A 12,795-nucleotide genomic window follows, 5' to 3' on the forward strand; every position below is an offset into this window, starting at 1 on the left:
TTGAGCTTTGTACAAGGAGAAAGGAATGGATCAATTTGCATTTTTCTACATGCTAACCACCAATTGAGCCAGCACCATGTGTTGAAAATGCTGTCTTTTTTCCACTGTATGGTTTTAGCTTCTTTGTCAAAGATCAAGTGACCATAGGTGTCTGGGTTCATTTCTAGGTCTTCAGTTCTGTTCCATTGATCTACCTGCCTGTCATTGTACCAATACCATGCAGTTTTTATCAAAATTGTAATGTAGTACAGCTTAAGGTCCAGGATTGTGATTCCGCCAGAGGTTCCTTTATTGTAGAGAATAGTTTTGGCTATCCTGGGTCTTTTGTTGTTCCAGAAGAATCTGCAAATTGCTCTTTCTAAGTCTGTGAAAAATTGAGTTGGAATTTTGATGGGGATTGCAGTGAATCTGGAGATTGCCTTTGGTAAGATGGCCATTTTTACTATATTAATCCTGCCAATCCAAGAGCATGGGAGATCTTTCCATCCTCTGAGATCTTCTTCAATTTCCTTCTTCAGAGACTTGAAGTTCTTGTCAAAGAGATCTTTTACTTGCTTAGTTAGAGTTTACAATGAGGTATTTTATATTATTTATAACTATTGTGAAGGGTGTTGTTTGCCTAATTACTTTCTCTGCCTTTTTATCCTTTGTGTAGAGAAAGGTCTCTGATTTGCTTGAGTTAATTTAATATCCAGCTACTTTGCTGAAGTTGTTTATCAGGTTTAGGAGCTCTCTGGTGAAATTTTTGGGGTCACTTAAGTATAATATCCTATCATCAGCAAATAGTGATAATTTGACTTCTTCCTTTCCAATTCGTATCCCTTTGATCTCCTTTTCTTGTCTAATTGCTCTGGCTAGGACTTCAAGTACAATATTGAATAGGTAGGGAGAGAGTGGGCAGCCTTGTCTAGTCCCTGATTTTAGTGGGATTGCTTCAAGTTTCTTTCCATTTAGTTTGATGTTGGCTACTGGTTTTCTGTATATTGCTTTTACTATGTTTAAGTATGGGCCTTGAATTCCTGATCTTTCCAAGACTTTTATCATGAAGGGATGTTAGATTTTTCTCAAATGCTTTCTCAGCATCTAATGAGATGATCATATGATTTTTTTTCTTTGAGTTTGTTTATGTAGTGAATTATGTTGATAGATTTCCATATATTGACCGATCCCCACATCACTGAGATGAAGCCTAGTTGATCATGGTGGATGATTGTTTTGGTATGTTCTTTGATTTGGTTTGCAAGAATTTTATTGGGTATTTTTGCATCGATATTCATTAGGGAAATTGGTCTGAAGTTTTCTTTCTTCGTTAGGTCTTTGTGTGGTTTAGGTGTAAGAGTAATTGTGACTTCATAGAATGAATTGGGTAGAGTGCCTTCAGTTTCCATTTTTTAGAATAGTTTGAGGAGTATTGGAATTAGGTCTTCTTTGAAGGTTTGGTAAACCTCTGCACTAAACTCATCTGGTCCTGGGCTTTTTTTGGTTGGGAGACTATTAATGACTGTTTCTATTTTGTGAGCAGATATTGGACTGTTTAGATTATTGATCTGATTTTGATTTAACTTTGGTACCTGGTATCTGTCTAGAAAGTTGTCCATTTCATCGAGGTTTTCCAGTTTTGTTGAGTATAGGCGTTGGTAGTAGGATTTCATGATTTTTTGGATTTCCTCAGTGTCTGTTGTTATGTCTCCCTTTTAATTTCTAATTTTGTAAATTAGGATACTCTGTGCCCTCTAATTAGTCTGACTAAGCATTTATCTCTTTTGTTGATTTTCTCAAAGAACAAGCTCCTGGTTTTGTTGATTCTTTGTATAGTTCTTTTTGTTTCTATTTGGTTGATTTCAGCCCTGAGTTTGATTATTTCCTGCCTTTGATTCCTCTTGGGTGAATTTGCTTGTTTTTGTTCTAGCGCTTTCAGGTGTGCTGTCAAATTGCTGGTGTATGTGCTCTCCAGTTTCTTTTTGGAGGCACTTAAAGCTATGAGTTTTCTTCTTAGGACTGCTTTAATCATGTCCCATATGTTTGGGTATGTTGTGGCTTCATTTTCATTAAACTCTAGAAAGTCTTTAATTCCTTTATTTCTTCCTTGACCAAGTTATCATTGAGTAGAGTGTTGTTAAGCTTCCATGTGTATGTGGGCATTCTATTGTTTATGTTTTTATTGAGGAGCAGCCTTACTCCATGGTGATCTAATAGGATACAATCAATTATTTCAATCTTCTTGTATCTGTTGAGGCTTGATTTGTGACCAATTATATGGTCAATTTTGGAGAAGGTACCATGAGATGCTGAGAATAAGGTATATCCTTTTGTTTTAAGATAAAAAGTTCTATAGACATCTGTTAAATCCATCTGTTTCATAACTTCTGTTAGTCTCACTGTGTCCTGGTTTAGTTTCTGTTTCCATGATCTGTCCATTGCAGAGAGTGGGGTGTTGAAATCTCCCACTACTATTGTGTGTGGTGTAATATGTACTTTGAGCTTTAGTAAAGTTTGTTTTATGAATGTAGATGCCCTTTGATTCGGAGCATAGAAGTTCAGAATTGATAATTCATCTTGGTAGATCATAGCTTTGATGAATTTGAAGAGTCCCTCCTTATCTTTTTTGATCACTTTAGGGTGAAAGTCAATTTTATTCGATATTAGAATGGCTACTCCAGCTTTCTTCTTGTGTCTATTGGCTTGGAGAATTGTTTTCCAGCCTTTTATTCTGAGGTAGTGTCTGTCTTTGTCTCTGAGGTGGGTCTCCTGTATGCAACAAAATGTTGGGTCCTGTTTACATACCCAATCTGATAGTCTATGTCTTTTTATTGGGGGAATTGAGTCCTTTGATATTAATAGATTTTAAGGAAAAGTAATTGTTGCTTCCTGTTATTTTTGTTGTTAGAGCTGGAATTCTGTTCATGTGGCTATCTTCTTTTAGTTTTGTTGGAAGATTACATTCTTGCTTTTTTAGAGATGTAGTTCCCCTCCTTGTTGTGTTGTTTTCCATTTATTATCCTTTGAAGGGCTGGATTTGTGGAAATATATTGTGTGAATTTGGTTTTGTCATGGAATACTTTTGTTTCTCCAGCTATGGTGATTAGTTTGGGCTGACATTTGTGTTCTCTTAGGGTCTTTATGACATTTGCCCAGGGTCTTCTAGCTTTCATAGTCTCTGGTGAGAAGTCTGGTGTAATTCTGATAGGGTTGCCTTTATATGTTACTTGACCTTTTTCCCTTACTGTTTTTAGTATTCTTTCCTTGTTTAATGCATTTGTTGTTTTGACTATTATGTGGTAGGAGGAATTTCTTTTCTGGTCCAGTCTATTTGGAGTTCTATAGGCTTCTTGTATGTTCATGGGCATCTCTTTCTTTAGATTAGGGAAGTTTTCTTCTATAATTTTGTTGAAGATATTTACTGGCTCTTTATGTTGGAGGTCTTTACTCTCTTCTATACCTATTGTCCTAAGTTTAGTCTTCTCATTTTGGTCCTAGATTTTCTGGATGTTTTAGGTTAGGAACTTTTTGCATTTTGCATTTTCTTTGACTGTTGCATCAATGTTTTCTATGGTATCTTCAGCACCTGAGATTCTCTCTTCTATCTCTTGTATTCTGTTGGTGATGCTTGCATCAATGTTTCCTGACTTCTTTCCCAAGATTTCTAACTCCAGCATTGTCTCTCTTTGTGATTTCTTAATTGTTTCTTCTTCCATTTTTAGGTCCTGGATGATTTTGCTCAATTCCTTCACCTGTTTGTGTTTTCCTGTCATTCTTTAAGAGATTTTTGTGTTTCCTCTTTAAGGGCTTCTACTTGTTTACTTGTGATCTTCTGTAATTCTTTATAGGACTTTTTTGTTTGTTTGTTTCCTCTTTAAGGGCTTGTATCTCTTTACCTTGTTCTCCTGTATTTCTTTAAGGGAGTTATTCAAGTCCTTCTTAAATTCCTCTAGCACTATTGTGGGATATGATTTTAGATCCAAATCTTGCCTTTCTGGTGTTTTATGATATCCAGGACTTGCTGTGGTGGGAGTACTTGGTTTTGATGAAGCCAAGTAGTCTCGGTTTCTGTTGGTAGGATTCTTGCGTTTGCCTTTTGCCATCTGTTCATCTCTGGTGTTAGATGTTCTTTCTGTCTCTGACTAGAGCTTGTTCCTCCTGTGGGTCTGTAAGCCTGTGTTAGTACTTCTGGGAGATCAGCTCTCCTCTGGTAAGTCTGGTGCACAGATGGGTGAGTCCCTTTGTTAAAGTACTCCCTGGAGGCAGGCTTTCTACTTGCAGGGAAGGGGCAGAGAGGGTTGCTGATCCACCACTGTTGCTCAGAAGCTGAGAAGATTTTGTCCTTGCTGCCCTTCGACTCCCCTGTGACTTGTGAGGCCTGTGCCTCCTGGCTGGTCCCACCTTAGAAAGTTACTGGAGAAAAAATGGCAGATCTTACCAGAGTCCCTGGATTAAAGCACTTCCTGGAGGAAGGCTTGTGTGACTGACTCGTGAGGTAAAAAATGTATTAGCCTGTAGTCCAACTCCCAAGGAAGGTCAGCAGCAGCTGTGAATGAAAGTCCAAGGATCTAGCAGTTGGTCACTCCCACAGGGCAAGCAGGTGAAGCAGAGCCTAATGTGGGTGTTTTAAAAGTCCTAAGGAATCTTATCTTTAACTAACAAAAAATAAAAATCCACCTAAAATGCATATAATTCTGTTTATAATTATGTGTATATAGGTTTAATGAGTTTTTCTCCTCTGGGCTGACTGTGCTCCCCTAAAAAGAGAAATAACACTCAATAAAAACCATTACCAGACATGAGAAGCCAGCTTGAATAATTGCCCATGACTGTCTAAGAGACTCTTTCAAGCCCCAGAAGTTGAAGGTAAATCCTTATTGCTGAAGACATGATGCATCTCAGAACATTTTAGAGACCATTTAGGTTTAAATGACTTGACTGTACCTTTGGTGAAGACTAGGTTTTAGGGTGAGAAGGAACCACTCAAACTTCTAAATGATAGAGTCAAAAGAGGTATGATATCTATGAACCACCACAAAGACATGCATGGTGCTAAGTCCTAAGTAACATATGCTTGTCTATCCAGCCATTTTATGTGGTTATTAATGTTGCAAGGGAGCTTTCTCATATGCTGTTACTTCTGTTACAAGAAAACCTTCTCATGTGGTGCTACTAGAAAACTTTCTCATAAACCCACTTGTCTAGATATTCTGTTATGTCCTGTGCTTTGGTGTTCTTGGAAACCAACCCCAGTAAAGTTCAGTTAGAATTGGTTTGTATAGTTAGTCACAATAAGTTTGGACTCAAACCAACTACCAAGCAGTATTTTCTGCAACTAAGCATGATCTTTTACAATTTTTTTGCCTTTACAAGCTGCTTCTGGGATAGACACCAACCTCAAAAGATAGACACAGCACCAATATTAGAAGACATTTGTAGTAAGACTTCCATTGTTTTTAATTGGATATTTTCTTTGTTTACATTTTAAATGTTTTCCCCTTTCCAGGTCTGCTCTTTGGAAACTCCCTATGCCATCCCCTTCCCTTTGCCTCTATGAAGGTGCTCCCCTACCCACTCCCATCTCCCTGCCCCAGCATTCCCCCATGCTGGGGCATCGAACACTCTCAGACCCAAGGGCCTCTCCTCCCACTAATGTCCAACAATGCCATCCTTTGACACATATGTGGGTGGAGCTATGGGTCTCACCATGTGTACTCTTTAGTTGGTGGTCCAATCTCCAGGAGCTCTAGGGGGTCTGGCTGGTTGACACTGTTGCTTCCTCATGGGGCTGCAAAACACCTTCATCTCCTTCAGTTCCTTCTCCAACTCTCCCATCAGGGACCTCGCACTCACTCCAATAGTTGGCTGGGAGCATCTGCCTCTTTATTTGTCAGGCTCTGTCAGTGCCTCTTGGGAGACAGCCAGATTAGGATCCCTTCAGCAAGCACTTCCTGGCATCCACAATAGCATCCTGTGATTCCACCTCATATCAGTCAGAATGGCTAAGACTTCCATTTTGAGTAGGGGTCAAATAAAGCTTATTTACCCAAGACCTCCTTGGGAATTGACATCCTACTTGGCAGAAAAAGAAATATACATGCATAACTGACACCCCAGTTGGCAACTTAATGAATGTTAGGCAAAGCAAGACTCTGCTACTTTCTAGTACCCCAACCATTGGGAACAAGATTATATATATACAGCAAAAATATGTTCATAAGGAAGTGCCCTATCCCCAAATCCTGCTTGGTTGAATAATTTGGAATAGATGTTTGTGAAATTCAGGCTTAAAAGCTTTGTAGACTCCTGGATCCAGGTCCCAGTCAGTTCCTGACTTTTTCTCTGGTTCTAATAATTTAGTGGAGTGAACTCTCAATAAACTATCCCTATTTGACAAAGATAAGTGTTCCTGTGATTTGTGATATGATGTCTGGACCCCAGCACATGGCCCATATAACTTAGCTATAACTAATAGTTCTCTACTTAGATTTATGATCCATGCAAGAGGTGTACCATTCATGGTATACTGGAAGCCTAGGTAACTGTTCCAGGTTACTGAAGTCAAGATTGTTGGAACAGACACTGCAATCACTAATTATGTAGTCATCATAATCTCTAACAGAAGTATGTGTACATTTGTTCTTATAACCACATTTAAGTATAGTCTTGACCCTTCATCAAAGACACTTATCTTTACAGAGTTAGAGACTACTACAGAAAATATTATCAAATCAAAATTCAGAGTTGTGAAGCCCAGTCCTAGTAGATACATCTATAAATATCTTTGATACCTAAGGTTCATAGGGCATTGCTGAAGAAAGGGTAGAAAGGTTATAAGAAACAAGAGAGCAGGGCATTTGGTATGAAATTATGTTTTTAGTAACATCAGAAGCTACACGTATGAATTTTCAAAGGTAAGCTGAACAAGAAGAAATACCAATGGAAATATCATACTGGATGGGAAAAGCTTAACCCTATACAATGAATTGTAGATACCTATAAGTTAAACTGGAAGATAGAGAGGTGCTTTTCCCTAGAGAAGAACACACAAATTGATTGTTTATTACCAAATAATGTGCTCTTAAAACATAAATACAAGTACATTATATGAACTTATTTTATATTAAGGAATATATACATATATATATGTATATATATATAAAAGTATATATATCCCATCTCCATGCCCTAAATAAACTATTCTATACTAAAAAATAACAGAAGAATATACTATAGTGCATAATACTTGTTAAAGTACACTAAGTAAATAAAAATTACTACAACTGAGGCAGTTATACCAGATACTCTTAATGGGGCACAGAAGAAAATGCCATCACTGTTTTCTGTAGCAACATTTTGTCCTATAGTTCTTCTTGTTGAAAACTCAAACTTTGAAATTGTTATTACTTAAATGATGGCATCCTTGTAGCTTACTTTGTGCATGCACTTAGCATAAAAATTAAGAAAGCATACTAGAATTGTTAATGAAATGATTATATATCTATACCCACAATATTCTCTTTAAAGATAGAAAGAATCAGAATTTCCCCAAGTAACTACAAAAAGTTTTTTTTATAAGTTAAACTGTGCACATTAGATTTTGATTTTAGGTATTGAATGTATAATATACTAATGCAGAAATTTAATGTTTAAAACGAGTTAAAAATCACGTCACTTGAAAATTATAAAGAAAAATAAAAGACTAGCTGCTGAGATTTTAACAATATTCAGTCTTTGATTATCCCATAAATTCATCAGGCACTGATATGTAGCTTAACCATAACTGACTCAGGCCTTGGGTTTCATGGCAAGTCACTAAATGAACATTATTAGAAAATTATTTTTATAAGTTTTATAGCACTTTCTGTTTCAGTTAACAATTCTTTTGCCCTCTGATTTTATGGGAGCCCACATGTCATAATCTAACTTATTAGTATTCCACTCCTGAGGTAGATTAAAGGAAAGTCAGCTGTCATCGGATTGTGTTTGAACACATGGTTCTTGTCTCTTGTCATTGTCTAAGAAGGTTATAGAACCTTCAAGATATAGTAGACTCTTGCTGTAGGAAATATGTCAGTGGAAGGCTTTGAGGTTTTTAATTCTGGCCCCACTGCCTGAACTTTTGTATGCTCCCTATGTGTAGAAGAAATATGATCTCTCTGCCTCCAGAGTGCCTCCTGTTCCTGTGTCCCTCCAGACCTCTCCATGATGACCTTTGCCCCTTTTGCATCTATGAGCTAAAATAGACTCCTTTCTCCTCTATTTTGATTTGGGTTGTGAAATTTTTATCACATCAGGAGAAAAATAACTAATACAACTCACTTATCTCTGGTTCTCTTTATACACACACACACACACACACACACACACACACACATACACACATAAAAGTATGTGTGTGTTAACACAAAGTAGTTCATTATGTGTATTAATATAACATAAGACAAAGTAGTTGAGACATTTTCTTTTAACTTTTATGTTACTAATCAACAAACTGACAATTATTTTCTGAAAGAGGCATATGTGCAGTGTACCTCTCTGTGTGTTGGATCTGTGTATGTGGTTTCTTAGCTGCGCTATTCTTAGGAGTGTTTCTTCAGAAAAGCATATATCCTTGGAACATTTCTATGCACTGCAGTGTCACTAGACAACACTATTACTCTCCATGGCTTAACTTTGGTGGAATTAAGTGTCAGCAGAAAAATATTTTGTTGGTTTTTATTTCCCAAAGTACATATTAAGTTTGTTTTTAAGAAAGTACAGCATGATATTGTTTCAGTTCATCTATAAAATAAATGACTCTCAAACATTCTGTAACATAAAGTAGAAATTTCTTCTTTTTTCTCTCCAGCCTCATATGATACTTTGCTGTATAGACAAAGAATAATGTTTCATATTCAGTGCTTAAAAATCCTGAGACAATTATCTCTTATGGATTCAATCTATTTGTGTAAGATAGTCTATGTGTCTCAACAAATGGTACTTTGCCTGGTGGCAATGAACAAAACTTGCAGGTGAGGAAAGTAAATGACAAATGTTCATTAGGATGAATGCTGGACCATGGGGTTATGTTTGCTCTGTACATCTCATGCAAAATGAATTAGTAAATATATTTCAAATTTAGGATACCAATATTGGAATATGTGGAGCATCCCATATGTGTGGATCTCTTGACCAAAAGTTTGCTCTCATTATCTCAATTGTCTCATTTCTGAAAACTTTTCCTTAGAATTGTCATATTAAATAAGTTAATTTCTCTATACTGACCTATGTGCACATATGCTATTGGCAGTGATTAAAATTTTTACAAAGTACATGACTAATGAAAAGCTAGTACATGGGTTTGATTAACTAGATATGGTTTGAATTTCTTATATGTCTGCTAGTTTTATTTTAGAAATATATGGTAGGTAATATCCCATCTATTAAATAAACATTTTAATATACAATTCTAAAACAGTACACTTGTAAAAGTCCTTTACATTAGAAGCCAGCGAGTCACTCTGTCAGTCTCTGAAAATATGTTCTAAATATTCTGATCTTTCCCTGTTCTCGCTATTGAATTGCTAATGTAATACTATAAGGCTGTGATGGGGTCTGGTTTTTTGTTTCATAGGATACAGAAGTGAGTAAAGTCTAAAGGACTTTCCAAAATTTTCCTACCATAAAAGAGTCAGGATATGATTTATTTTCTTGTCTGTAAAGTAAAAGCATTCCTGTCAGATATGTTTTAGTGGTTTTCTTGAACTGCAGACATTTGTATTAGAGATACACATAGTAACATTGGCATATACACATTAGTAATAATGACATAACTTTGTCCTAAAGAACAACGAGGGAAAGAAAAAAGGATGGCATCATATCTGTGTTACATAATTCATATATGCATACACTAACTCTGTTATAGGCAGGACTTTAATAAGGCAGATAAATAAATAAATTTTGCTACTCATTCCTATATTTTTAAATATGATATTTCATGTTTATATTATCCAGTAGTTCTAGTTACCAACACAATACTATAGATAGATAGATAGATAGATAGATAGATAGATAGATAGATAGATAGATAGATATAGATACTGCATTTAATAATTTTATGACTGCTGTGTTTATGTAGAATCTTCTTAAGGACTTGTCTTTGTGTCTGATTGTTTAGATGACCTAGTTAGAGGCACTGAACCTGCCACATGCTTACCTTCATTTATTTGTTTATCCACACACATTTCTTACAAGCTTTGCTTACTCTGTGTTCTGGTTTTATAATGACTAGTTTGTCTTCCTGTGACTAATATTCTGAATTGTTTTTGTAAATTCTCTGTGCTCCAACAGAGGATGAATGAAAGTAATATTTTGTTCTCACTGAGTACTTCAAGGTATCTTTCATTAAACCTGTTTAATCTTTAAGCCATTTTGTAGACACAAGCTTTTATTGTTTTACTCTTCAATTGCATAAATCCCAGAATCTTAGGAAATTGACTCAGGAAAAATATGGAGAAATTATATTATGGTTAAATTTTATATAACATCTATTTCTTTGTTATGTCTTATTATTCATTTTCTAGGAAACTCCATGTAATCAAATGGCTTTCTGGCACTTACTAATCTTTCAGCCTATCACTTTATAATGTATTTTTATTGCACCACTAACATATAAATTGCCTAAAGGCAAAATGATTATAATCCTCATGCAACAAGAAAGATAGATAAAACATATTAAAAGTGTAATAGAGCCTAAAAATCATGATACCCTTTGGTACTCCATCAGCACCAAAAGATAGTATGCCACGTTCTTTCCAGGTTTTGAGGCCCGAGAAGGCAACCAGGTATAGCAGGCATAGCGAAACCTGGGAGAGAGTCCCAAAGCATAATTATAAAATGTCTTAAAAACTTAACTGGTTTATTACCACAGGTAAGTATATAAATGTGCATGTAGATGCTGACATTTCAGAAAACCGAAATACTAAAACCTACCCCAGACAAAGCACAAAGACGAAAAGCTGTCTAAAAATGAATCAAGCTGTCAATCGATTCACTGGAGATATCTGGAGAAGGATCCTATGCTCCCTGTATTCTTTATAAAAATTAATTAATTTATTTATAATTAGATATTTTCTTTATTTACATTTCAAATGTTATCCCCTTTCCTGGTTTCCCCTCCAAAAATCCCCTATCCCTCTCCCCCTCCCCCTGCTCACCAACCCACCCGTTCCTGCTTCCCAGTCCTGGCATTCCCCTACTCTGGGGCATAGAGCCTTCACAGGACCAAGAGCCTCTCCTCCCACTGATGACTGACAAGACCATCCTCTGCTACATATGCAGCTGGAGCCATGAGTCCCACCATGTGTACTCTTTGGTTGGTGGTTTAGTCCCTGGGAACTCTGAGGGTACTGGTTGGTTCATATTTTTATTCCTCCTATGGGGCTGCAAACTCCTTCAGCTCCTTGGGTTCTTTCTCTAGCTCTTCCATTAAAATTTAGTTTATTATCAGTCCTGAACTCGACAAAGGTTCAGGGTGATTCTCTGCTGCCTGGAGCTGAAGAGAGCCTCTCTGAGTAGATCTTGTGTTTCAGTTTTCAAGTTGTATTTGCCAATGTGCTCCTTTACTTTTTATTGGCTCTTATTTAATATCTGTGTGTGCTCACTTTATTAATTGTTTGATGGTTGCCTTTAAATAACTTGGGAACTTCGTGTAGCCTCTTTTAAAGAAAACTGAGATTTGAGCAGAGGAAAGAAAAATGTATCTTCACAAGAAAAAGTACCCTTATTTTCAAGTGACCATACTTCAGATGGCTGGAGAGATGGCTCAGCAGTTGACCTCATATCGCTCTTTCAGCAGTCCCTGGTTGTGTTCCTAGAACCCAGAGCTACTGAGGTAGGTATTGATCTGTAACTCAAACACCAGGGGGTCTCATACACTCATCTGGAATTTATGGATTTCTACATGCACTTGTGCACATACACTCACACTGAGATATATGAACAAAAATGATAAAAAAGTGTCTTTAAGATCTCTCTAAGAGAGACAGTTTTTCTTCACTGAACGCTGAGACTGCAAGCAGTTAGGATGCTGCATGGAAGCCAAAGCAGCACTTCCGGGGGTGACTCCTCTGTCCGGCCAGCTGGGTACCTCAGATGAGGGCTGCGCTGCACCAGAAGAGCACCTGCAGCTCATCCTCCAGTAGCAGCTGTACCATCTGCAGTTAGCTCACCTGTTGTTGCACCCCAGCAACCAGGTCTGATGGCTCAGATGGCCTCCACTGCAGCCAGGATGGCTGTGAGTTCTGCAGTGGGGCACACCCTGGGTCATGCCATCACTGGGGGAATTCAGTGGAGGTGGTAATGCTGAGCCTGCAAAGCCTGACATCACTTACCAAGGAGCCTCAGGGAGCCCTGCTGCAGAACTGGCAGTCTCTTGGACCTTGCTCTCTAGAGATTAAGCAGTTTCCGGAGTGTGCTCAGAGTGATGTCAAGCTCTGTAAAGGCTTCCACGAAGTACTAGGGCAGTGCAGGATTGCAAATGGTTTAATCTAATCAAGAAATTCAAGCTGAAGAGATGTAAAATGGGTTCTGTATAATTGATAGTACAAGTGCGAACCCCTATTTCTAACTTCTCTATTGCTTTGGAATGACCATGTAAGAGATTTAACTATAGATATTTAATGAGGCTTGTAGTATTGGTTACTCGGCAAGTGTTTGGCCTCCTTGAACTAACTATATTGTGATTTTAAAAAATAGCCGGGCAGTGGTGGCACACGCCTTTAATCCCAGCCTTGGGAGGCAGAGGCAGAGGCAGAGGCAGATGGATTTCTGAGT

At 37.3% G+C, this 12,795-nt stretch overlaps 1 pseudogene; it reads left to right on the forward strand.

The window, feature by feature from the left end:
* The first annotated feature begins 10,722 nt into the window (after window positions 1-10,722).
* Window positions 10,723-12,557, forward strand: LOC116088940 (annotated as a pseudogene).
* Window positions 12,558-12,795: the final 238 nt, after the last annotated feature.

The sequence above is a fragment of the Mastomys coucha genome, unplaced genomic scaffold, assembly GCF_008632895.1.
Source record: "Mastomys coucha isolate ucsf_1 unplaced genomic scaffold, UCSF_Mcou_1 pScaffold14, whole genome shotgun sequence".
Taxonomy (NCBI): Eukaryota; Metazoa; Chordata; class Mammalia; order Rodentia; family Muridae; genus Mastomys; species Mastomys coucha.